We start from the raw sequence: 25,129 nt of genomic DNA, 5'->3' as shown, positions 1-25,129 counted from the left end.
GAGAAGTCACATAGCCACACAGGTTCCAAGGGGGCAGGAAAATGGCTCCCCTAAGAACTGGGAACTCAGGGGCTGAAAAGTAGCTCTCCAGTCTCAGATGGTCAAAGGCTAATGCCTACTTTAATCATCCTGGTCCCCAGCATTCTCAAGGCTCTCTGCCTCTGAACTATGCCCAACTCCACCAAAAAATTCCCATCGGCTCAATACAAAGTCAAACTCCACGTGACATAAAGGTCCTCCATGAGCTGGCCCTTTTCTCTTTCCATCCTCAACATCACCCTCCACACCTGCTCTGTGCTTTGGCCATAACAAACAGCCATTGTTCCCCAGCCCCCAGCGCACGCGGCTGCAGCTTCCATCATTTTCACTGTGGTTCCCTCAGCCCTACCTGCCTGGCCACCACCTGCTCGCTGTGGAGGCACCACCTCAGCATCCCCCAGTGAAGTAGGGTCTACCCTCTCTCCCCAGCTCCTGTGCTTCTTGAAGCCCAGAATCCTCTTCACCTCTGCATCCCCAAGGTCTAGCAGAGTGTCTGACACAGTATTCTTAAATGCTTATTAGCTGATTAAGAAATGTATACCAACTCTTCCATTTGGCATTCAGCGGCTGTGTCCCCGAGAACCTGGGTCCTTATTCTCTGTTAATAAAAAGAATAGTAGAGAGAGTTAACACTCACATGGTGCGTAGGACACACGGTACTATTCTAAGTGTCTTACACGATGTGCCAATGCACTTAGTCCCCCCAACAGCCCTGGGAGGGAAGCACCATTTATTAGTCCTCTTTTCCTGGTGAGGAGCCAGGAGCACTGATTGGCAAAGTGCCAGGTGACACAGCTAGAACGTGGCAGAGCTAAGATGTGGATTCACAGTCTCCAGGGAGAGCCCAGGGCCATGTCCCGACGGCTTCTCGGGGTCCACACACAGACCCTCTGGTGGAGGCACTCCACATGCCATATCTGCCTACGTGCAGTGCCCCGTCTGCCGGAATCAAGGGCAGGTGATGCCTCTGCAGTTCATGCATTGTCCCTCCAAACGCAGAGGGGACAATGGTGGTGTGTTGGGCTGATGGCCATGGAAGTCTGCTTCACCCTAAGTCTCTCAGATTGCCCAGAGGGCACACCAAGGAGATATTTAAAGCTCATGAGAAAAAGATTCCCCCTCCATCCAGTGATAATAACTAACACGTCCCTGATAACTACAGAGCAGAGAGTCTTCTAAGGACACACATGTATTAATTCATTTGATCCTCTTCACAAGCACCATGAAGCGGACACTATCACCTGCCCCATTTTATCAGAAAGGGACTCCCTCTGAGCATCAGTGACCTTGCCCAAGGTCTCCAGGCCCCTAAGTGGCAGGGCAGGGATTCCAACCCAGATATCTGGCTGCAGACAGAGCAGTGGAACCTGGCCTGGGTCTCTTCTGGTCCACAGGGGAGGCCTCGTTCAACTCGCCTCCCCGGCGTGCATGTTCCAGCCTCTCTCCCTGAAGCTCAGAACCGCTCTGCCCCGGCCGCCCTGCACAGGCGCACTTTGCTGTGATCTGCTCTCTTAGGCTCGGAGGAAGCCACGCTTGCAGTTTCCTCCGCGCACAGCGGCCCAGGAAGGCAGCCTCCCAGGGATCGGTGGGCGGCCTCCTGCCGTCGTCAGAAATGAAGGCTGAAGACAGGAGCTGCCCCAGCCCCAGGGAAAGGGGCTTTGTGCCACCTCTAGTCCATTTATGCCAACCTGACGCGATTGAAAGGATCCGTCAAAATGCACGTGCGCGGTTTTCGTGACCTCCTCCCTAGAAGAGAAGAACGAGTCAGGGAGATGTCCGTCACACCCTGTGGGTTCCAGCCTCCCTGCAGCTGGGAGGAGCAGCCTCCAGGCAAGGTCCACTGCTGTGTTTACTAGAACCTTCACACCACCCCGTGGAAGACCCCAGAGACATGCACAGGGGACCGTAGTGGTCAGGCCTTTTGATGCAGATCCCGAGGCCCCTCTATTGATCCTAATTTGTCACCCTGGCCCTTCTCACGGCTGATGACTAAACAGACTTCAAAGGAGTTTTAATGCTATTTTCTAGGACTTATGGAGGATTGGAATCTTAATCATATTTGCCCACTGTTATCTCTGAGCAGTTGGACAGATACGAAACCCAACTCATTTCAAGTAACCCCAAAGTGTTCGTGATGTTTCAGGAAACATGAATGGCAGCAGTTAAGGCAGATTTCCGGGGGGGGGGATTCTTCTTTTCTCACGTGGCAGGAGATGACTGGGCAACGCTGAGACCTCCCCGAGCCCCCAGATGTGACGGGGGATCTCCGCACCTCGGACTTACACCCTAATGCAGCAGCAGCTCCGATTCCTTATTCCCTTAAACCACAATGTCACGTCAGGTCATAAATCAGAAATAACATGGGTGTGTGACTAATGCCCCTCTCAGTCGCCACAAAGGAATACAGGACACTGGATCGTTTTCCAAAAAGCACCTCCCACAGACGTGACAGTTCTCACTTATGATTGTTTTGTTCACATTTGTTTGGGGGGCAGCTGGAAGGGAAGGGGGCTCAGGAAAAGAGAGCTGTTCCCTTCACTGGGTGGAGTCAAATCATAAAATTCCTCTGAAGGAAGCATCTCCTCTCCGGTGTTCAGAGACAGAGCATCACTGCAGAGCCCCGACATCCTTGCCCTTGCCTGTGTGCCCTCCTTCTCACTGAATCATGGAGGCTGGTGTGTAAGAGAATAGTGATAGCCTTTGCACAAACGAAATTACAATATTTATGTTAAACTCACAATAGGCGTGGTCAGTTAACCCACCACTGATTCACCCACACATAAAGCTCATTATGCAAAGCACCTTGGATGCACCTTTTACCATATTTTGTTTGGAAGCCACTCTTAGTTCCAACAATTACGGGAAGATGTTATAGTAAAATCTTCATTTCTCTTATGTGTGGTCTCTCGACTTCACGCACATTTTGAAAAAAAGCATGTTTATCTTCCTCTCAAGCCTTTGCATTTAAGGTTGTTGTCTTCTCTTTATTCCTATAAGAAGTCTTTCTTCTCTGATTTTTGTTGTTTTTAAAATCTGAAGTTACCTACTATTCCTTGAACTTCGCAAAATAAATGACACAGAAGTTACAGCCAAATTATAAACAGTATTATCATCATCTGAGGGAGAGGAGCAGAAATTCCTGGGATTATGAGGTTAATTCATTTGAAAAATAACAGCATGTGTCTGTCTTCTAATATTTGGACAAATGTGGCCTTGGCTACTCCTCTATCTTATATCATTTCAGAAAGTATTCAGGTACCTTTATGAAGGTTGTTCTCTCCATCTTAGGGAACAGTGTAACATGGAAGAGAACGGTACAGACATAGACCTGGGATCAAATCTTAGCACAGTGTGACCTTGTTAGAAGTTGACCTTTGTGAGCCTATTGTTCATTGGCAATAAAATTATCTGACTCACAAAGTTACTGTCAGGATTAAATGAGAAAATAGTTGGGAAGAATTTACTCAGTATAGAGCCTGGCATCTGTAAGTGTTAATGAAAGCTAGAAGTAGTGGTACCCATTTTAATGTTCCAGAATAGATTCTTTAGCTTCGGTCTATAAAACATTGAGGGTCATGATATCACAATCACACACACACGCACACACACACACACACACACACACACACCTTTCCCGGTGCTGCTGCTGCCTTTTCCATTGGTTCTCTTCCTTGCCGCAAATTCTGTGGTTCTTGACCTGGTGCTGTGTCTTCTCTTTTAGGCTGCCAGGCAAGGAGATACCAAAGAGTTTGTGGTTTCTAAAAACGTTCTTACTTCGAGTGACAAGGTCTGCGTTAGAACATGCTGACACCGCTAATATCCTTCTTGGTGAAATGTCCACTGGTGATCTCCAGAGGCCACTTTTCAGAAGAAGCCATACAAGAGCAAACGAAAGCAGATTCGTTCCCTGCAGAGAGCCCGGGAGCAGATGGGGTGATGGTGAGAGAGAGAGAAGAGGGCAGATCTCGCCTGATGACCAGCAAGCCTGCATTTTCAGACCCGGATCAACAGCTCAACATCTGTTTGTCTCACGTTAGACTGTACCCTTTAATGCAGCACGTGGTCACTGGACAGTTTCTTTTCTTCCCCCACTTCCTCTTCCCAGTGTGAACCTTCGCTACGTGCAGACCAGCTCTGCAGTCATGACGGGACCCACCCTGAGTCAAAACTACCAGGCCTTCCCTCTGAGAAAGAATCCACTCCAATCTATTCCGTGAAAGCTGTATAGATTCCAAATTGCTTTCTTAATTGAATTTCATACTTTTTGACCAGTTTGTACTTGTGCATCTTTCCTAAATGGCTTGAAGGGAGATTTTTTTTCTGTATCATATTTAAAATTACAGTACCAACTTTGAATTTTAAAACTAAAGACGAAGGAAGATTTTTAAAAACTAGTCAAACCAAAGCCTGCATTGGGGTTAGTCCACCAGAAAGACCTGCAGAATTGCTTAAGGAATCTCAAAACCAGGCTCTGCTCTGCTTACAGCAGAGGGGAAGCTACCCCACGCGGTAGATACTACTCCGCCCTGTAGACGGTTTGCAGCGTTGGATTGCATTCCTGTGAAAAGCCGCCAGTGCTGAATGGTGAGCGTGCTCCCCCGGGGAAACACCCCAATATAGGGACCCCTAAATATCCTTTAATGAAGTCCCCGCCCCACAGGGAACGAAAGGGCAGAGACCTGCCTGGAACCAGCAGCCAGGGTGTGACCCCCTCTCTCGTGTCAATAAACAGGCCGGTTCTCTTCATTGCGCACTGGCGTGGGCGGGGCCGCGCGCGGTGGGCGGGGCCGGGCGACGCGCCTGCAGGTGCCCGCTCGGCCCCTCTGCGCTTGCGCGGAGCCAGGCACCTTGGCCCCCCGCAGACCAGCGCTGTCCCTGGGGGCGGCGTGCGGGGCGCTAGGGCGGCAGGTGCGCCCCAGACAGCGCTTCTCCCACAGTAAATTCCATAATTACAGGTCACCGAGTGGGCGCCCCTTTGAAGTGAGGGACTTTCTTCTTGTTCCTGCAGCGGATACAATTTGGCTGAGATATCACATGCAGATAGCAAAAATTTAATTAACAAATCAAAGCCTTTATCTGGAGTTTTCAGAACTGTGGCCAACAGTTGTCTTGATCTCCAGAGCGCCTGTCAGGGCCAAAGAGAAGAAAGCAGCGCCTTTGTAGTGCAGAAAACGTACAACTTCTCCTGATGATTGCTCTGGCAGATAAGGCTTCTCTCAACTGCCCGCCCCCTGGGGAGAGGCTCCGGGCCCCTCTGCAAAGGGACTGCGTTTCTGAGCGTGCTCTGACCCGGCTCTGCTTAACCCTCTGTCTCAGAGCCCAGGGTGATCCTCCCAACAAGCCAGGCCGTGAGGGATGGCGGGTGTCCCGTGGACGGGCAACACGCCCGGGACTGAAAATAGAGTCCTTCGTATTACTGTGGACTCAGCCTCAGGAGATAAAGTAAGATGAACGGAGCACAGGTAACGATTTACTCCTGCATCAGCCTTTCAACACGTTCACGGGGGAAACAGCCGCCGCTGCCGTCCACCGCAGCTGCTGATGGGGACACAGACTCTGGAAAGCAGGGAATAAATACCCAGACAGACCAAGATGCAAGGCAACGTGTGACTAAAACACAGAATCCGAACGTGTGCGTATATGTACTATATACACACCTACATGTACATAGTAAAATTATCAAGGTGGAATCTCTGAGTGTGATAAAAGGTGATTTTTTTTTCTCATTTTTTGTGCTTTGCTCGAGCTTTCGGGTTTTCTACAATCAATGTGTAAATCTATAGTAACAAGTTACTACAGCAGTTAATTGAGCTCTTGAAGGCAGAGACAAATGGCCCCTGGTGACTGGCTCCCAGTGCGGATCAGATTGGTTTCCAGTTAATTGGACTGGACGGGGTTGAACTGGATGGAGTGGAGGAGAGATAGCGCTCCTCCAGGATTGCACACAGAGGCTATGAGGAGGGTCTGAAAGAGGGAAGCAGGGACCCCTCTCCGGGAAACAGCTATAACGACACGCAAAGGCAGGGAGTTAGGAATTTCCCTCTGCTGTCACTCCCTTTTCCGATGTGCAGGTAAGGAGCGTGACCTGGAAGAGCCTAGCTGTTGTCCTCTGGTCCATCAGCTGTCCCATTGCTCACGCCGACCCTGTGTTTGGAGAAGAGGGAATGCAAAGGAAGCTGAAGAGGGAGAGGGGAGGCCCCTGGGACCTGAAGCAGCAGAGAACCTGTTCATTTATCTGACAGCAAGTGTAGCTCACGGGCTGCGTCCAGCTGAGGCTACAGCTCCGATCGGTTTGGGTGGGGGAGGCGAGATACACGGGCAGGCCGTGGAGGAAGGGGTGGGAGCAGTGGAAGTTAAAACGGCCCATCCGGAAGCAGCATGGTTCGGGGACCTTTAATACTGTGGGGAAGCAGGCGCCTCTCCAGGTCTGGGGGCGTTTCAGCCAAGTCGTCATCCTGGGCAGCATGTGCTTGAAGCCACGGGCCTGACTGCGCTGAGCCCACTGTGTCTGAGGCTGCGAGGGGAGCCTCACGTGGAAAAGTCCAGAGGTAGCTGCCCAATGGGGTCCCCTCCTCCCTCCGCGCTGCAACTCCACCCCTCATCCACCATCCATCCCCCCAGGAGGTTTCCGTTCCACCCGCCAGGATGTTTCTACACATAAATGTGATCTAAGATGCATTTGACAATTAAAGCTGTTTATTATTGTCAAGGTTTCTCTTCTAGGTGACCATCTTGTTGGAAAAACAAAGGAAAATGCCTGTGATACTCTGAGGATGGGTGCAAGTCATCAGAAAAACTGTAAGAAGATGCTGTCGTGTTTAACGCGTCACTTAGTTTTAAACCGTATTTCCTCGCCCCATGGTTGAAAGAACTTTTTAAGGGCTTCAAAAAGCAATGGCACTGCGGGCTTTAATTTATTTTTACAGTTCCCTGGGTCTGCAATGTATTAAACATGAGAGGCTCCTCCTGGCCAGCGTGGTTTTCATGAGGCTGCCTCGCTGATTCATTGGCACTTGCTTATTGACGGGGCGTGAGGGCAGCAGAGCAAGGTCAGGTCTGCGGGGTTCTTCCTGAGCTGCTCTCGGCTAAGCACGTGCTCACTTTGCTGAGCATTTGATGAATATGATCTGGGAAAAGGGAAGCTGGCATTTAGGCTACAGACCCTGAAGAGAGATGGCCAAAATCTCAGGTGTCCCTATTAATTTGTCAATCAATACTTCCTAAACTATAGTTACTATTTATTGGGCACTTCGTAGATGCCCATCGCTGTGCTGAGCTACTGTTTAATCCTTACAGCATCCCTGAGAAGTAGGAACCATTATCCCCTCATTCCCAAGACAGGATAATTAACAGACACAGGATTTGACTCCAGTTCTGTTTTATCCCTGTTCTGAGCCCACCCCACACTGCCACCATGCTGCAGGGAAAGCTGGTGGGGAATGTAAAACTGTATATCCGTGATCCCCACATGCCCGCTCTGAGTTTTTGGTATCTTTGTGCAGTAAGCGATGCACATAAACTCTCAGCTCCCTGTGCAGGATGGAAGTAAGTGCTGTAGCATCAAAGGGGAGTGTGATCCCACTGCTGGGAGCACCAAGAAAGTTTCCGAGGAGAGGGAGCTTCAGCTGGCTGTCCGGTGATGATACTGGGAAAAGGGATGTGAAAAAACTCAGATTAATGATTTCATAAGTCTTGCATAGGTTAGAAGGTGAGAAGATCCAGTTTTAAAACACCTTTACCTGTTCTTACAAAACTTAAAAGGAAGATTCATCTCCATGGCTACAGTAGTATCTGAGTTTAAATCTGTGGTAACAAGCCAATGACAAAGCTGACAACACGACACCAGTAACACAGCTACCCCCTACTGAGGGTTTACTCTGTGCCCCAATAATCCTAAATTCCTATCATGTCCCCATGTAACAGATGAGGAAACCGAGGCCTACAGAGGTAAGTTGTTCCTGTTCACACGGCCACTAAGTGGCAGAGCTGGAGCAGAACCAGGCATCTCTGATGCCCAGATGTGCACTTCAGGGCTTGGCCATCCTGCTTCCCTCGGGGCAGTAATGTGTGGAAGACATGGGTGAGGAGTCAAACTGACACCAAAAGAAGATTCTCAGAAAATTCACTGTGGAATCAAAGAAGCTTGCACCAGGGATCAGTGGTGACTCTGAGAATCCAGCAAAGCCATAGGGTTGGAGAGAAAGTGAAATGAACAACGGCATCAGTCAAAGGGGAAGAGGCGTCGTTTCCCTTCCACCTCCAAGAGAAGTCCGTTGGCAAAGAATCCAAGTCCCAGGACACAGCTAAGGGCACATGTGTGGCCCAGGACAACAGCAGGGAATGCACACGGCTGGGGCCTGAGTATTTGTCCCCGAGGAGGCCCGGACCCTCAGCATCCTCAGAATGGGAGCTGGATGACCTGGGAAGTTGAAGATTCCAAGGGAAAATACTGACTTGGTGTCCGTTGCTTGTCACTGCCCCTCTGGGAGGTACACGTACAGCAAGAGGGGCTGCCCCATAGTGAGATGTCCCCATGGTCCCAGACACTGGCCGGTAGAAAGCTGATGTCAGAATGTCACATCACGCTACGATTGGCTTTAAGCTTGGCCCACACCAAGGCTGGGCCACTGCTGAGGGCTCGGGCACCCGCTGGCCAGGTGGCCCCTCCACCTGGGGCTGTGACTCCGGGAAAGGATCAGGTCACGCAGCACGGAGCTACCAAGGGCCCTTCTCCTGCTGCCTCTGCCTAGTTTCCCCCAGGTGAGGGTCTGCTCCCTCCTCCCCTCAATCCTGCAAAGACAGCGTCAGAAGTGATGCAAAGATCATGGCCTCAGGGAAGAGCATGGGACTGAGTCGGGGTCCCAGAGTTTGAGCCTGGGCTCAGCCCCACACCAGCCCTGTGACCTTGGGCAAATCATGTTACATAAAAAACCTGCTTGAAGGACACTGCGAGCTACCAGAACCACGGGAATTTGCACATCCAGAAGAAGAGGGAAGCCCCCAGAGGAGCTGTGGGTTTGGGGGCCGCTCTTCCTCGTGGGCAGATGCCAATTCCAAAAGCAAAGGCAGTGGCCGAGAAGCTGAGCAGAGATTTCTGCAAATCATGGTGCTGGGGGCAAAACATCGAGTTCAGTCTCAGGAGAGAAGAGGCCCTGAGAAGCAGCCAGCTTGTCCACACAGATCCTGAAAGGCTGACCCAAGATCAAGAAGGAACCAGAAATGGACCAGCCTCCAGGAACTGGAGCCCAGGCAGCTCCTGGGTCATCTCCATCCCTGACTGGATCCAGTGCTCAGCAACCTCTCAGAAGCAAAGAGACATCGTCCCGGGGGGGACCCCAGAGGCGCAGGAAGGCACCACGAGCATCGGGTGTGCGAGAAACAGAAATCAATACCAACCGAATAAACAGTCATTCTGCCCTGAAGGGTTTTAGATGTGCATAAAATTAAAACACACGCAGCAAGAGCACAAAAGAAAGGGGGTGGGTAAATGGATGTGGTGTAAGGGCCTGACAAGCTTTTGGTTGCCGGGCATCCACTTCAAAGGCATCCATCTCGAATGAATGGACCTCCAGCCAGACGACTCGGCTACTAGCAAACCAAATAGATAAGGAGCCGGCAGCCCACCCAGGAAGGTCCCCTCTCAGAAGGCCCTGGGGGACCCGGATAAGTGACTACTCAAGTAACCCCTCTTCTCCCTTCCTGTGCCCCAATTCCCACTCTTATGCTTTAAATTCGCTGATAAAGAGTGAACTCACAAAACCTCACGCACCCCACCTGGGACCCTAATAAAGGCAGAGCCCCAGGTCCTCACTCCCTCCCTCCCTCCACCCCGACCTCGATGTGTGGCCCCGGGTGTGCTGTGTGTCCTCCAGGACCTGTGAGTCATGAATCTTTTTTCCCAAAGTTCCCTGACAGTTGTCGCTGAGGTGCGTCCTGCAGTCATAAGACCCACAAGGCCCGGTCCAGCCACATCACTGGATCCTGGTCAGGGAAATGTCTGTGGAGGCTGCTGCAGGTAGGACGGCGCAGGTGAGCGCCCCAGGCACCCCTAGCCAAGAGCATCACTATCATAGGCTGAGACTAGCACAACAATGGAGTTAAAGTGTTCTAAGATCCCTTTGTTCAGAAAGTGGTGAAAGAATTAACTTATGTTAGACTTTAATGGGTCAAGGAAAGATGTCCCAGTTTCTATGGTAACCACGAAAAGAACAGTAAAACGATGTGCAGCTAAAGAACTAATAGGAGAGAGGGATGCATTTTTAAAAAGATTAACCTCAAAAGGGGCAATAAAAGAAAAAGAAACACAGACGGGGACGATTTAAAAAAATAGTAAAAGGATAGACTTTAACCCAATTATACCAGTAATTACACTAAATGTAGTGCGCATTTCAGTTGAAAGACAAAGATTCTCAGACTGGAGTGGGGGAGGGGCAGGGATCAGATGCTTACAAGAGCCACACCTTCAGATGCAGCCGGCTTCCCACCCTGGGGCTCAGGCCGGTCCGGCACCAGGAGAGCTTTGACTACGAGGCTGTGGTGTGGAACCAGGACCATTCAGGGCATTGGAGGCAGAGGAGAGTTTTGTGCATCAGTGTAACACCCAGTTAAGATGAGTAACCAGGCAACCGATAGGAAGATGTTCTGCTCTTGAATAAAGCATCTCACACCCTGGAGGTTCATGTCTCTCTTACCCCACCAGCGCTTTCTATTCCAATATCACTCCACAAAGCCTCAGGAACATTCGCAGTATCCCAAAGTGGAGGCCCTGGTGAATCTGGTTTTATACATTTTGGGAATGTGACACTGAAACAAGCTCTGTTCCCTAGATCAATACTTTATTATGTTGAAATCTGCAGATGAAAGGGATTGGCGAGGCTGTGGTGCTGCCTGCCAGGAAATCTGTGAAAACTATTTTCATCTTTGCTAAGAGGTAAAGTATTTGTGTCTTTAATAAGCATGGTGACTGAGACATAAGCGTGCTTATAAATAGCTACGCCAAAAATGTGCACACACAACACTTAAATAAAAGGAATGTAAGGCCTTCCAAGTACCAAAGAGCGGTCAGTTTCCCGCCACATGTCAGCTGCACAGGGGGTCTCAGGCTGGGGTCGGGGTGCCCTGCAGGCCCAGGCACCACGTGGAGCTGACCCTGTGGCAGTGGGACTCGGGCGGCACTGCCTGTTCACGCCGAGCCTCCTCCAGGCCCTTCTGAGCTCCCCTGTTTCAATCACAGCCCTGCGTGCGTAAACACCCCCCAGACGTGACTGTCCAGTGACAGGTTAGGATAAAGCTGTCATCCTACCATAATCACTAAAGCACTCAGTTTGGGGCGCCCGGGTTACAAGGACTATGAAACCAGAGTAGAACCTGAAGGACCGGGACACGTTCACCAGCCAATCTCCCTTCTTTACTGCTGAGATAAAACGGGAAAGAAAACGTGTGTTGGCCCCAGAAACAGTTATGTGACCCAGATGCCCCGTGCTCAGCACTGCAGACCGCAGCCGGCGGGGGGACATGGAAAGCTGGCAGGACAGAGGGAGCTGAGGCCAGGAGAGGCACTGAGAGAGCTGTCACTGCCCTGGAACAGTAAATAAACACCGTTCACCAAAGAATATGGAGATGTCTTGAATTCTTGGGGAGATGGCAGAGTCCCAGAGCACTTCTGGAAGTATTTTTGGCATTCGGCGTCCGCTGCATGTGCGCGATCACACCATTCCTCTGGGCGAGGTTGGGGTAAATTTAATAAAGCCCCCCGGTTCCCTGATTTATGGGCAGAGAGGCCGTTGGCCCTCAGCCACACCCAGAAATTAATCCTGTGATTTTTCATATGCAGTTGAGTGGAGTGAGGGGGTGAAATAAAGTAACCCCCAAACCAAACTCACACACTCGGTTCCTGAATGTACAGTAACCTAGATTCTTCCGTAAACAAATCTCCACTTGACACACGTAGCAATGGACTTTAGTTTAGACATGGACCCAGGAAATTTTTTTTTTTTATTGAAGCATAGTTGGTGTACAATATTATATAAGTTACAAGTGTACAATATAGTGATTCACAATTTTTAAAGGTTATACTCCATTTGTAGTTATTATAAAGTATTGGCTATATTTCCCGTGTTGTACGATATATCCTTGTAGTTTGTTTATCTATTTTTTTTTATTGGAGTATAGTCGCTTTACACTGCTGTGTCAGTCTCTGCTGTACAGCAAAATGAGTCAGCCATATGTATACATATATCCCCTCTTTTTTGGATTTCATTCCCATTTAGGTCACCACAGAGCACTGAGTAGAGTTCCCTGTGCTATACAGTAGGTTCTCATTAGTTATATATTTTATACATAGGAGTGTGTATATGTCAATCCCAATCTCCCAATTCATCCCACCCCCTGCTTCCCCCTTGGTATCCATACGTTTGTTCTCTACATCTGTGTCTCTATTTCTACTTTGGAAATAAGATCATCTATACCATTTTCCTAAATTCCACATATATGCGTTAATATAGGATATTTGTTTTTCTCTTTCTGATTTACTTCACTCTGTATGACAGTCTCTAGGTCCATTAGACGTGGACCCAAGAAATTTTATGTGCAAGTTTTTGACTGAAAATGTTTAGTGAAAATTTTCAACACATAAAGCATTATTAGAATATTGTTATAGGATGCGTTAAGTCGTAAACCACAAGTTGGTTTTTAAGAGTTTAATTATCTTGCATTTTAAATACTATAAGATAACAATTATATATTATTTCTATAGATTCCTACAGTTAGCTCGAGGATCTTCCCAATGTCCCCCTGGGGTCACCAGGGGAGAGATTCCGGCTTTGCCTGTGTAAACAGTGAGACAGGCCATGAACCTCTGACAGCTGGAGCCGGAGGGGAGAAGGGCAGTGCTTTCCTGCCCTTCAGATAGTTGCAAAAACTTCTACAAGGGAAGTCTCAATTCTGTTCCTCTGGGACAGTGAAAAGCTGAGTCCTCATCAGCCCGGCGCTCGAGGCGAGACCCTGGTCAGTACTGCCCCTGCTCATCTAGCTGGGTCAGCTCTGTTTCACTCCACAGACGAACATTTTACTTCTTTTAGTAATGGGGTATTTCCATCGTAGTCAACAGTAGTTTCTTTTGGAATAAATTGATAGTATGGGAAACACAGCCCGAATTTCTTGGTAGCGGTGGTTTCTGTGCCACAGCCTTGCTCTCTCAAGCTCTGTCTCTCCTCCAGCTCGGCCTCCCCCTGACCCGGGTCTGGATTTCTGAGAACGGTTGGACACAAGTCACTTGTGAACCATAGTTCCCAGAAACAACAGTGCCTCAAAATACAGAAATAGTTCAGAACCGTGGATGTAGGACTCAGGTGGGCATGGCAAGTCTCACCTGTGTGAGTGTTTAACTTGCCTTTATATGACAGATAGACAGACAGACAGACAGATAGCTATAAAGGCAAATTTGCTAACTTACATTATTCCTGTGTCAGTGTTTGAATGTTCAGCTACTCAGAACAATGGGTGTTTGGCTTCTATTTGCTGAGACGACTAAATCTGAACTTTATCATTTGAACTTTAGTTGAAATTTACGGCCTGTTCTTTCCTTAATGGAGGGCCCTCATTAGAAATTTTCTTACACTTAACTACAAATTTGAGTCAGAGAGAAATTTTCCTACCATAGGGAACTGAGAATTGGAAGGGATCAAGGAAAAGGAGTTTTTTTGTGTACACATTCGAAAAAAAGATTTCCTAACATAAAAAGCATTGATCTGTGAGAGATGAAAGTTGTTGTCCTGATGTGTGTCTATCTCCAAAGGGAAGAAAAAAAATGGTGGTCCAGACTTTTCCTCACATCAACCACCAGCTGGTTCATCTGCCCAGGACTTGGGCAAAAATAACAGCAATGATCATGATAGATAATGTTTGCTGAGCACTTACCATCTGCCAAGCACTCTAGGGAGAACTTCTCTTATTTTAACTCATGTAGGAAAAAATTGTGGAAGATTTTGAAGTGGGCAGAAGAGATCACTGGCCATCTTTCCAATGGAATGCCCCACACGCCTCTGGGGATATTTGTCACTGACTAGGCAGTTCGCTCTATAGAGGTAAAAGTTAGCATGTAGAAAACTGATGCAACTTATTCCTATCCATAGAAATGCAAACTGTACCCAGTGAAATGCAACTGATTGTCGCCGTGTGGATACTGAGCAGCTCCGCCAGCTCTGCATCCGTTTGTGAATTCGTTTCATCACTTATCTAACTCCAGATGTGTGGTACCAGTGGTCACATCGAGTGAATCTGTCATTAATTAATGTGTTAAGTGAAATCTTTGACACGTGTTCATTTTGAAATTGTACGGGTTGTGATTTTATTCTCTTTTAAATTTTAGCCTTTACTGCTCATCAAACCTTCATCACAATAATACTATGGGTAACAGGAGCACGCTTGAGGAGGGATTCTAGCAAATGGGGATGGGAAGGCAGGGGGACAACCAACCCCAATCTAGATCCAAAGAGAGTTGCTTTCCTGTCATCTCATCCACACGCCCCCTCAGGACATGAGTCATTCCTCCCCAGCATGCCTGCCTAAGTATCCAGCGCACAGGCCCTCCCGCTCGGGAGGCAGCAAGCCAGAGGTGGAAAATTATATTCTTAGACAGATATTTCTCATATGGAAAGGAATTTTCTCTCTGAAATGTTAACCATTCTCCCATGAAAAAAAAAAAAAGTCCATTCTTTTCTCTGCAAGAGTCTTTTCATGTTTGAAGGCAAATCTCTCACATCCCCTGTGCATCCTCCAGAATAAATACATTAACCCCTCCTTACCTGAGATGGTTTCCAGACCTGCCCCCGACCATCTCATCCCTTCTTTTTGCTCTTGAGTTTGTAATGTCCCTCTAGAAACATGGCACCTAGGATGGAACCAATATTCTGACCCGCCCAGAACGCTATTCCTGTGATCGGAGCTCTAGTGATTTGCTGAAATCCCTTTATATCAATGAAGCTGGCATCAGTTCTTTTTGCCCCTTGTGTATGTTCACTATGTAGAAGAGGAGATTCTTTTTTAATATGTATTCTTACTTATTTCTAGTTAGAGTCATTAAAATCTTTACTTCTAAAGCTCTCAGTGATCTGGTTCTCTGTTCGAAAAAAATTCTGCTGTCTTCTATGTTATCAAATTACTTTTATATTAGCAAAATTAACTCTAATGATTAAACATCTATTAAACCCTCTATTTGGCTTAATACCCTGTAGTCAGATTATTCGAGCATGTGATAAAGAATTCATTTTGACACTAAATTGACAGTTAATCCGTATTGATGGCTACGCTTGCTCCTTGTTTAGGAATTCCCGCTGATGAATTTCACGGTTCTGACCATTCTTCAGCAGGAACGCCGGCCAGTTTGGGGAACCCGGCGGGCAAACACCCCAGATGCCCCCAGGCCTGTAATTAAAGTGCTCAGCTGTCACTCCATGTGACTCCCTAGTTTCCAGCCCCTGGCTGGCCAGCCGCTGGGGCGGCCTAACCTGTAATCAGAAAGGGGGAAAGAATAACAAAGACCAGGAGGACCGGAAACTGTGGAAAATCTTCACTCCCAGACAGCCCTCTGCTCACTGCAGTTTCAAAAACACAGGAGCCCTACATCTGACGTCTCTCCTCGCAGAGCTCAGTCAAGGGCAAACAGACAACCCTCCCCGAAGGACCTGGCACCACGTGATCCTCGCTTTTCATGCCACTGCTGGTCGCGCGTACAGAGCACCAAGCTCTACCCTGCGCTGCCCAAGTAACCACCGGGGAAGGAAAACACAGTCAGCCCATAAGCCCACGGGTCTCCATGATACCCACACACCGACTTTTTCACCACGTTGATTAAAACAAAGGACATTTTAACATCCTGTATAGAGTCTGATGTTGTCAATGCTCTTCAGTATAAACATATTTCTTATCACGTAAGTCCTTCATGACACGTAAAGGCCCCTTTGATATTGTGTAGCCATCACAATCACAGGGAAACAGATACTGAGAGAGTGGGCAGGAGGCCAAAGGTCACCAGCAAGGCCAAGGATGAAATCAGGTCAAAAAGTGAAAGTTTCCCCTCCGTTAGTCACTGCTCCCCAGTGAGACTCCAGAACATCCTGTGAGACCTTGTTGTGTCTACTTTCAAAGTGAATTTCTATCATTAACAAGCAAGGAAACTGTCTGAGTAACATCACAGAATCCAATTGTGCAGTTTGATTATTTGGGTCTAGAAACGCGGGGAACTTTTCCAGAGTCAGGAAACATCTTCAATGTTCCCCTTCAGTTAACTCTGGCCAACCCCTTAAACCTCAAGTGAGTTCCTCGTTCCTACTGACTTCACTCCCTCAGGAGCCCAAGGTAGGAATCATTGACACACCTGCATCCCTGAGCCTCTGAGTGAACAGCGTGTATAGTAATTAGTGTCCCCCGTTGGCTGATGTCTGGAAAAATCCCTTCATCCACACAAGGGAGCCTGGGGTGGGCAATAAAGATTTCATTTGAACAGAGAACCAAGCCTGCACCACTTAACGCAACGACTTAGCACAAGGTTAGCGCAATCGTGTGGCTATTCCCACATGTCAGGAAGGGAAGTGGGGGAGCTGTGCACATGGCTTCCATGGGGGAGAAAAATCCTCGACCACAGACAGCGTGCAAGAACGCAGGGAGCGCTCCCGGGTGACAAAGCTGTCCTCAGGACGGGGCTGATCCAGGACCTCACCAGAGCCAAGGACCAGGCCATCCAGCACCAAGCTGGCCGACAGAACAAATAAACCTTGTTGCCTTGGGATTCTTGCTAAAAGAGCTCCAGGCACCAATGCACACGGAGAGAGCTGCTCGGACCATCGTGCCCAGGCTTCTCAGATCAAAGATAGGTCTGGGGAGGAAGGAAGTTTTGAATTTGACAGGATTTTCCTGGACACATTGAAAACAGGAACAACCTGACAGGCCGGGAGCAACAAACTCACCGCATACAACTCTTCAGGGCAGCGTGGTGGGTGCATGGGGCCAACTCTTCGGGGCCTGCGGTTGTGTCGGCTTAAAGAAACCCGCAGGGTGAACACTAGCCCTCAACAGTAACCTACGAAACTGGGTAGGGAGAGGCGAGACAGATTAAATTAAGCGCACGAATTCCTTGACATGCGCCTTATGAGTTTTGACACTTTGATAGGAAGAATCTGTTATAGGGCTTGAAAGTTCCAAGCCTCACCCCGCAGGGTACAGGGTTGGGGGGGAAAGAGCAAGGAGTTCAAAGTGAAAAATTACCTGTTATTGATGTATTATATTTATAAGACCTTGGCTAAGGATTAAAGACGCTCTCAAGGCCGTTAACAGCCTGCAGTAAGCAAATCAAGTTTCAGATGGGAGGAGGAGAAAAGAATTTCACAAGGATTTCCTCCGCCAACCTGGAACCCTCTGTAGGTAAGGCCAAGTGTGCACGTGTGCATTACACGGACGGGCATATTTAGACCAGAAAAAAAAAAAATCACCAAACACACCGGAGCTTCGCCTTGGTCCCTGGAGTCGAGTCCTGTGAGTTTTACTCTCTTTCAAGGACTTTGTCTTATTAACAGATTCCTGGCACCACAGAGGGCTGAGCAGCCAGTAGGTGCCCAACGAACACGGCTGCTTGGTTGGTTGGTTGGCTGGTTGAACCCAATTTCTCTGTTCTTCATGCTTTCAGTAAAAAAAGAAAGATTTTCACACTGAAGTCCCTGGTCACCCACCAGACCCAGCACCATTTCCCCCGGAACCAGCATGGAGAAGGGAGAGTTTCTCTCTGGCCAAGTCGCCCGGAAGTCCCCCGGGGAGCACTTGACGATGCCCTGTTTCTGTTTCTGTTTCCCCTTTTGGGGTATCGGACCCTCTGATCTCTCAGCTGAGGACCATTATTCTAATGAAAAACACTTCCAGGAACTCAGTCCAAGACAGGCTTAATTTGACGTGGAAAAGAATTTCAAACGCACATTATGTCCATCGGAAATTACGATCAGCCTTAGCTTTCAAGTACCCAGATCTGAAGATGCCACAGTGCTTTGAGGGAAATGGGGAGGAGTACTTTTTTGTTTTTTGGTTTTTTAAATTTCTTTCAGAAAAAAAAATGAAGAAGCCAGGGTGGAAAAGACAGTCCTGCTCAACATAATTACAACCCGTGGATGGGCAGCGCCTGGCTCCGCACTGAAGCCACGAGGCCGTGTGTACCTCCGCGAGGCTGTCGGGAGAGTCCAGCCTGCAGAGGAAGCTCCCATCTGGTCCCCGGGGGGCCGGCTCCCTCCGTCCACGCTCCCCAAGGCACCGCCCTGCGCAGGAACCTTCAGCCTCTCAGGCTCAACTCTCTGAACTAAGCGTCAAGGCCTCCCTTCACTTCACTTGCTTTTCCACTTCCAGCTTCCACGTGTGTCCTCCACACTGTGTCCTGCAGCCAGGCTGGTCCCAAAGCTTGTCGCCAGGGAACACTCACCCAGTGCATGCCAGCCTTTATCTCTGCCCCTTCCACAAAGAGGGGATAAAATCCCACATTTTCAGAGTGAAAAGGGACTAACCAACTCTGCACCTGAGTTCCAGAGTAGTAAAATAAAAAGATCTCTCCATGTAATAAGATACCACTGCCTTTCAGGGCTCAGCTTTGAGACCCAGCTTCCAAACTCTCTCACTGGTCCCTCCTCTGGGCTGGACTTCGAGGCTACAGTGAAACCAGGCCTGGCTCCTGCCCCAGAAACTTCCCCCTCACAGGTGTGCACTAAGAACCACTGTGGTAAGTGTCATCCCTCCAATTGCGTTTTTGGTTGTTTTTTTTTAAACGGAAGATCTATAGCACGTGATTTTTTTTTTTTTTTTTTTGGCTGCGTTGGGTCTTCATTGCTGTGCGCGGGCTTCTCATTGCGATGGCTTCTCTTGCTGCGGAGCAAGAGCTCTAGGCGTGCGAGCTTCAGTAGTTGTGGCGCGCAGGCTCAGTAGTTGTGGCGCACGGGCTTAGTTGCTCCGCGGCATGTGGGATCTTCCTGGACCAGGGCTCGAACCCATGTCCCCTGCACTGGTAGGTGGATTCTTAACCACTGCGCCACCAGGGAAGCCCCCCAGTTACGTATTTTTTTATTCTGGTGAAATATATTTATAAAATTTGCCATTTTAACCACTTTGACCTTAATTACATTCACAATGTTGTGCAACCATCAGCACGATGTGTTTCCAAAATTTTCATCATCCCCAAACAGAAACTCTGTACCCATTAAGCAATAACTTCCCACTCTTCCCTCCCCCCAGCCCCTGGGGAACTCTAATCTATTTTCTGCCTCTACGAATTTGCCTATTCTGAATATTTCATATAAGTGGACTGGTACAGTATTTGTCCCTCTGTTTCTGGCTTATTTCACTGAGCATAATGTTTTTAAAGTTTATCCGTTTTGTACACATATTGTGTTTTCATCACTTGTATGGCAGAATTATATCCCGTTGCATATTTATCCCATATTTTATTTATCCACTCTTCCGTTGATGGGCACCTGGGCTGCTTCCGTCTTCCGGCTACTGTGAATAGTGCTGCTATGAACACGGCTGTATTGGTACCTGTTGGAGTCCCTGGTTTCAGTTCTTTCAGGTAAATACCTAGGAGTGGCATTGCCGGGTCATCCCTTCATTTATATTTGTTGGATGGATGGATGAGGGTTTCCAGCAGCCGCAGGAATTTGGGCACAGACACCGGGACACAGCACAGCCCGGGTTACTCTGTACCCAGAAGCTGTGTGGACCGGCTGCTCTGGGGACCCAGAGCTGAGGCCACAGGGTAGGAACTCTCCTGAAACCCCACCATCTCCATCTTCTGAATGTGCCTGACAAACTCCCAAGAACAGGACAAGATGTGATTGGTTCCCAGACTTTCCTCGTCCTTGACACCCAGGACAGGTCACTCGACAAAGCAAACTGCCCAGTGGCCTGCCAAAAAAGTGGCATTAATGCCACCCTTTCTCGGTCACTCCAGAAAGATCTCAAACTAAGGTGGTTCATGTTTTTCAGGAAAAATCATGCTAATATATTAGACCAACCTTCAGTGTTTGATATTGGATGGCTCTGTCACCCCCTCATGATCAACACTGACACAGTTCCTGGAGGTGGGTCAGTTTTCTGCGGCTTCTGTCTCATGGAAGGATCCACGGTGGATCAACTGACACTGGTGACCAGGGGATGGAGAACCTGGGAAGAGAGGGGGCTGGGGCAGAGATGACATCATTCTCAGAGAAAGGCTGAGAGGCATCCCCCGGGGGTGGGGTGGGGGCAGAAGTCAGGTCTCCAGGGCAACGTCAGCCTTGAGAGAAAGATGCAGGAGTCATCAGCATATAGGATGAGGTGACCCAGCCAGGGCGACAGCTTCAGAGGAAAAGACCAAGGGCAGAGTGGTGAAGAATTCTGACATTTAAGACATAAGTCGGCAGAGAGTTAGAAGAACAGCAAAATGTCACAGCGGTCAAGGGAAGCAGTTCGAGGAGGTGATAACCAGTGCCCGGTACCCCCGAGTCCTGGGCAGATTGAGGACCCCACTGGGTCTGACAGCTGCTTGGACCAAGAGGTCTCAGCGCGTCTCAGGGAGCAGTGTTCACGTGTGAACTGGATTAGGAGTGAGAGGCCACACACAATAGACACTCAAATGTTTACTGCACAGGTAAATGCAGCAATAAACGCTTGGGGAAAAGCAATTAGAACCATCTGTCTCTGCTGAGTATACGACCGACTGTACTGAGGTTGGGTGATGGACATATTCACAACTGTTAACCAGTTACAGGAAAGACTTGAGTTGTTTTAAATTGGATAAACACTATTGATATAACTGTGAAGTCGCCCATGACTCTAATAAATGCAATAAATCAGATCATTAAATACACTAGAAGGTGATTACAAGATATTCTCGTAATATTTCTCTTTCTCACCTAAAGCTAAAGGCAGAGCCAGGAGTCTCAATACTTTGGGGTTACCTTAAATGTCTCAGAATATGGCTAACATCAAACAGAAAAGATGATGACGATACAGAGGTCGCTCGGAGAACCTCAGGAACTAGGGGCTGGTTCACTGCAGGGTAGTAAACCCAGAGCCCTCCTTCAACCCGCTCGGTGGCCAGGAGCTGTGATGGACTCCACTCCGAGCGCTGGAGGTCGGGAGAAATGAAATAAAATGAAAAGAAATCGCCTACGTAATAAGACACAAATCCTCACATGCTACGTCCTGCTTTAGTTCAGAGTGGCTCCTGCCGATAACCTGTGGGCATCACTGGGAACTCTGGACAGATGGACCCACTGTGGGGTCCTGCACACCTGTCATTTCAGAAGAAGTGGGAGAGCAGGAAATAGACCCTCCAAACTGTGCCCAGGCACTCTGCCCACCCTACCCGCACAGCCTCCAGGGGTTATTTTAATGGCACACAGCAGAAGAAAATACTCCCGAACAGTGAAATGGCCTGGTCATCAGCAGCCTTTTTAAGGTCTCTGTGCAACACGTTTCCATGTCCTCCCCGCGGCAGGACCACCAGTCCTGCCCCAGAGTCACTTGGCAAAGGTAAGGGACTTGAACACTTGCCAGCAACAAAGAATTTCCAACCTGAATTCTAGAGGGGACACAAGGTTATCTGTGACCCTCCCCTGTCCTGGTCAACGCCCGGGGCTATTTTCTGAGTCAAGCATGTGGTTTGGCGCCGCCTGGTACCCACAAGCATCCTTGACTGATGGAACAGACATGTCTCCTGCATGATTTCTTTTTTGCTTGTGACCTAAAGACACCTGACCAGACTCTTCATGGTCGTGGATCTTAATCTCCCTTGTTTTAGAAACTGCACCCAAGACTGCAAGAAATCCTAACTGCACAGCATCTTGCTTTATGTGGCATTTTCCACTGACGTCTGTAAAATTCAAATCCAAAATTTAGTTTCCATCTTCAGGATCATTAAGCGTTTTCATCTGAGTTTTTTTGTTGTTGTTTTTTTGTTTTTCTACTTAGTGCTTTTAAGAAAACAAAGTTTTTTAAGTGCGCTTGTGTGCAAGGGCGAGGGATCTGAATGATGTTTCTGGTGATTATCCCACTGAATCAACAAGCCCAAATGTCACCCCAGAGCATCTCACGCATTGCTAAGCCACGTGTTTGCAATCGGCAGTGGCTCTTTAAGCCCAGGCAGCATATGTTTTCGGCTTTTGAATTCAGTTTCAGCAACCTTGAGAAGGCACAGCAGAGCTGGGCAGGAATGTGAATAGTATTCGCTTAATTTGGGTCCCATGGAAGCCAGATGACCGTCCACTGTGTCTGCTCCAGGATGTTCACTTGCACGTGTGCAGCCGTCGCTCACTTGGTTCTCGGCCTCCAAGGCGTGTGCGTGTAAAATGCAGGGGACGGAAAGGTCCACAGCTGTTTGACTGAAGGCCTGGGCAGCGCGAAAACAAACCAGCGAGGGCCCTGCTGGGCTGTGGCGTTTAATTGGTCCGAGTTTGATAAATTTCTCCCCGTTGGGCTGTCTTCTCACATCCTCAGACATCTGGAGGGAAACTGGAAGGGAGATGTTCCGCTGGTCCCGGAGCGCCAGATGTGTGCCATCACGCGGAAGGAATGTCCAGATGCCGGACGTCCCCCGCGTTCCTGCAAGAGAGCCTTTCCCGGAGACTTTTTGAAAGTCAGATGAAGAATTCTAACAAAGGCTTCCTCACCGTGCTACAGGGCGCTTCCTGCCACCGCAAACCTTTAGAAGAGGTAGGGGTACCAGCAAGGAAACATTTTATTGTGAGACTGAGGAGTTCTTTCTCTTTCAAATTATACTTCTGTTTTTAAATAGACTTTATTACAGAGATGCAAATGTGGGAGAGTGTTTACCCAAGTATGTGAGTGTATAAGTGTGTGTGTGTGTGTGTGTGTGTGTGTGCACGTGTGTGTTGGTAAGAGCCTAGATTTCAAAACAAGGCTACCAGTCAACATGAACCTGAAAAACTTTCCAGAAATCCAGATCCCTGTTCCCAAACTGGACCTATTGAAGCAAAATCTCCAGTTTTGGAATTGGGAATCACTATTTCTAAAATGCACACAGTTGGTTCTGCCATCAGAGCACAGGGTGGCACCTGGGAACCAGGAAGTAGGGAATAAATAATATGAACACTAATACTAACGGTTAACATTCCTTGAGCTCTGACCAGGTGCCAGGCACTCTTCTCGGTATCTGACAGACACCTGCTTTAGCCATCACCAGCACCATGTCATGGAGGTACTACAGTATTTCCAGTTTAAAATTGAGGGCGCTGAAGCTCGAACACAGAGCTGGCGAGTGGTGGAGCTGAGCCTCAAAGATCCTGGTCTGAAGAGTTGGTTCTCGTTAAACCACAAGCTCCAGGCAGATGTCTCTTCCAGCCCCACCACAGCCCAGCCCGAAGTCTCCAGTTGATTCGAGCTGCATCGGGAGATTAATTTATCCTCTGATCTAGCCCAGCCTATTTGTTTTAGAGATGAAGAAACTTGACCTAAAGAGAGTAAGTAACTCTCCTGGGAACACCCAGATGAGAACTTAGATTTTCTGGTTTTATCAGAGTTCTTAGGAAAGCGCCACGCTTCTGGTGTAGTGACTAAATACTCTCCATGATTTAAACACTAAAAGTCCCCTTGCCCTGCAAAGAGGGACAAACTTAATGGTGCTCAATTTATTTTCTGAAAGTTCCAGACTTAAGGATCTCTGGAACTAAGACGTTCTAGAATACCACAGTGACCCTTATAAGGCCCTTGGGTTGGCTGGCTGGTTTGTTTGTTTGTTTGGGGGTTCAGGTAAGAAATAGTTCCAAATTCATCTTAGAAGTCTGTTTTTACAATCCCAGCTCCATGAACATGTGCTTGGGGAGTCAAAATAGAAAAACGGTTACCTTGAGGCCTCTAGAGACGGCAAACACATTCTAACAATTTTCCCCGAGGCTCCCACCGCTGTGCTATTGGCTGCTAAATTTCCAGTTAAAGGGGCTGCTTGAGATCTGGGCCTCACGACCAGCCCGCTGACGTTCTCCGGAACACCCTCTCCGCATGCATCCCACACACAGACTTTCCTGCGACCTTATTTCCTAACCGTCCTCGCACTCAGACAGGCTGCTGCCTGGCGGAGTCTAGATCACAGCTGCCTCTCCGTCCACAAGTGCACGTTGAAGGCCGGGTCACCGAGATGAAAACGCCACAGTGAAGACTGAGATTCGAGCCCGCGGGGTGGCCAACAGGTGGGTCACCTCGTTCCTGAAGGGCTCCCGTTAGAAGGGCCAGATCTGCTGTCCTTTCTGCAAGGATCTGGCGACTTTCTCCCTCCCAAGCTCTGGGTGTCAACAATTCTTAGTGATTATAGAAATCAAAGATAGGGAATAAGGACCCCAGAGAGGGAGTGGATAACTGCTCCTCCGGCCCCCGTGGACGAGGTCACACTGGCCAGAGTGGCCAGGTCCCCGCACGTCCACGTACGGGGCAGGGGGAATGGCAGGGAAGAGCTGGCGGAAGGCAGGCCTGGGTCACCGCTGGCCACATCAGGAAGACAACTGGACATGGCGTGGTGCAGAGCAAGCATGGTGGACACCCCAGCGGCTCTGACCGGCGCTCACCAAGGAGGAGAGCAGCCGGGAGACCCTGTGTCTCTCACCACATGGACCCCGACCGTCCTCGGGGGCTCTGGCCTCTGCTTCCCTCCTCCCTGACCTTCCACACATCACATCCCACCCCTCCTCACGTGGGTCTACAGTTCCAGCTGAGCCCAGTGACACAGGACAAAACCACCGCAGTCCACCCCTTTGCACTAGACAGCCGTATACACTTTTTAGCCATTTTTAATTCCCAAGTAAAGACAATAGTAAAAGTATGTTTTCATCTCACGTAATGCAAGCATCCCTCATACAAACGAAGACGTGCTAACGCTCTCCCCGAAGTAGCAGCAGAGTCCCACGCATTACTGCACCCATCGTTGGGTGACCACGTCATGCAGAATGGAGCTGAAGTTTCTCCTTCTCAGTAAACCGTCGTAGGGAATCCCTGATGAGGCCATGGGCGGTGGAGAGAGGAGACAGATGGGGGGACCAGGGCCTGAGAGAACGGGAGGCACCTCCTTGGGCAT

General features: G+C 48.9%; 1 long non-coding RNA gene across 1 annotated transcript in view; it reads right to left on the bottom strand.

Moving 5' to 3' along the window:
* The window catches only part of LOC309639863, a 7,648-nt gene extending 2,826 nt beyond the window's left edge, over nucleotides 1–4,822 (bottom strand). Inside the window, exon 1 of the long non-coding RNA XR_014251895.1 lies at nucleotides 1–4,822. This exon is cut by the window's left edge and continues 2,399 nt beyond it. This is a non-coding gene — a long non-coding RNA (uncharacterized lncRNA).
* Nucleotides 4,823–25,129: the final 20,307 nt, after the last annotated feature.

This window comes from Balaenoptera physalus (genome assembly GCF_965194825.1).
Source record: "Balaenoptera physalus genome assembly, chromosome: 12".
Classification (NCBI taxonomy): domain Eukaryota; kingdom Metazoa; phylum Chordata; class Mammalia; order Artiodactyla; family Balaenopteridae; genus Balaenoptera; species Balaenoptera physalus.
The sequence above is the reverse complement of the archived record's forward strand: the minus strand, read 5'-3'. Positions and strand labels throughout refer to the sequence as shown.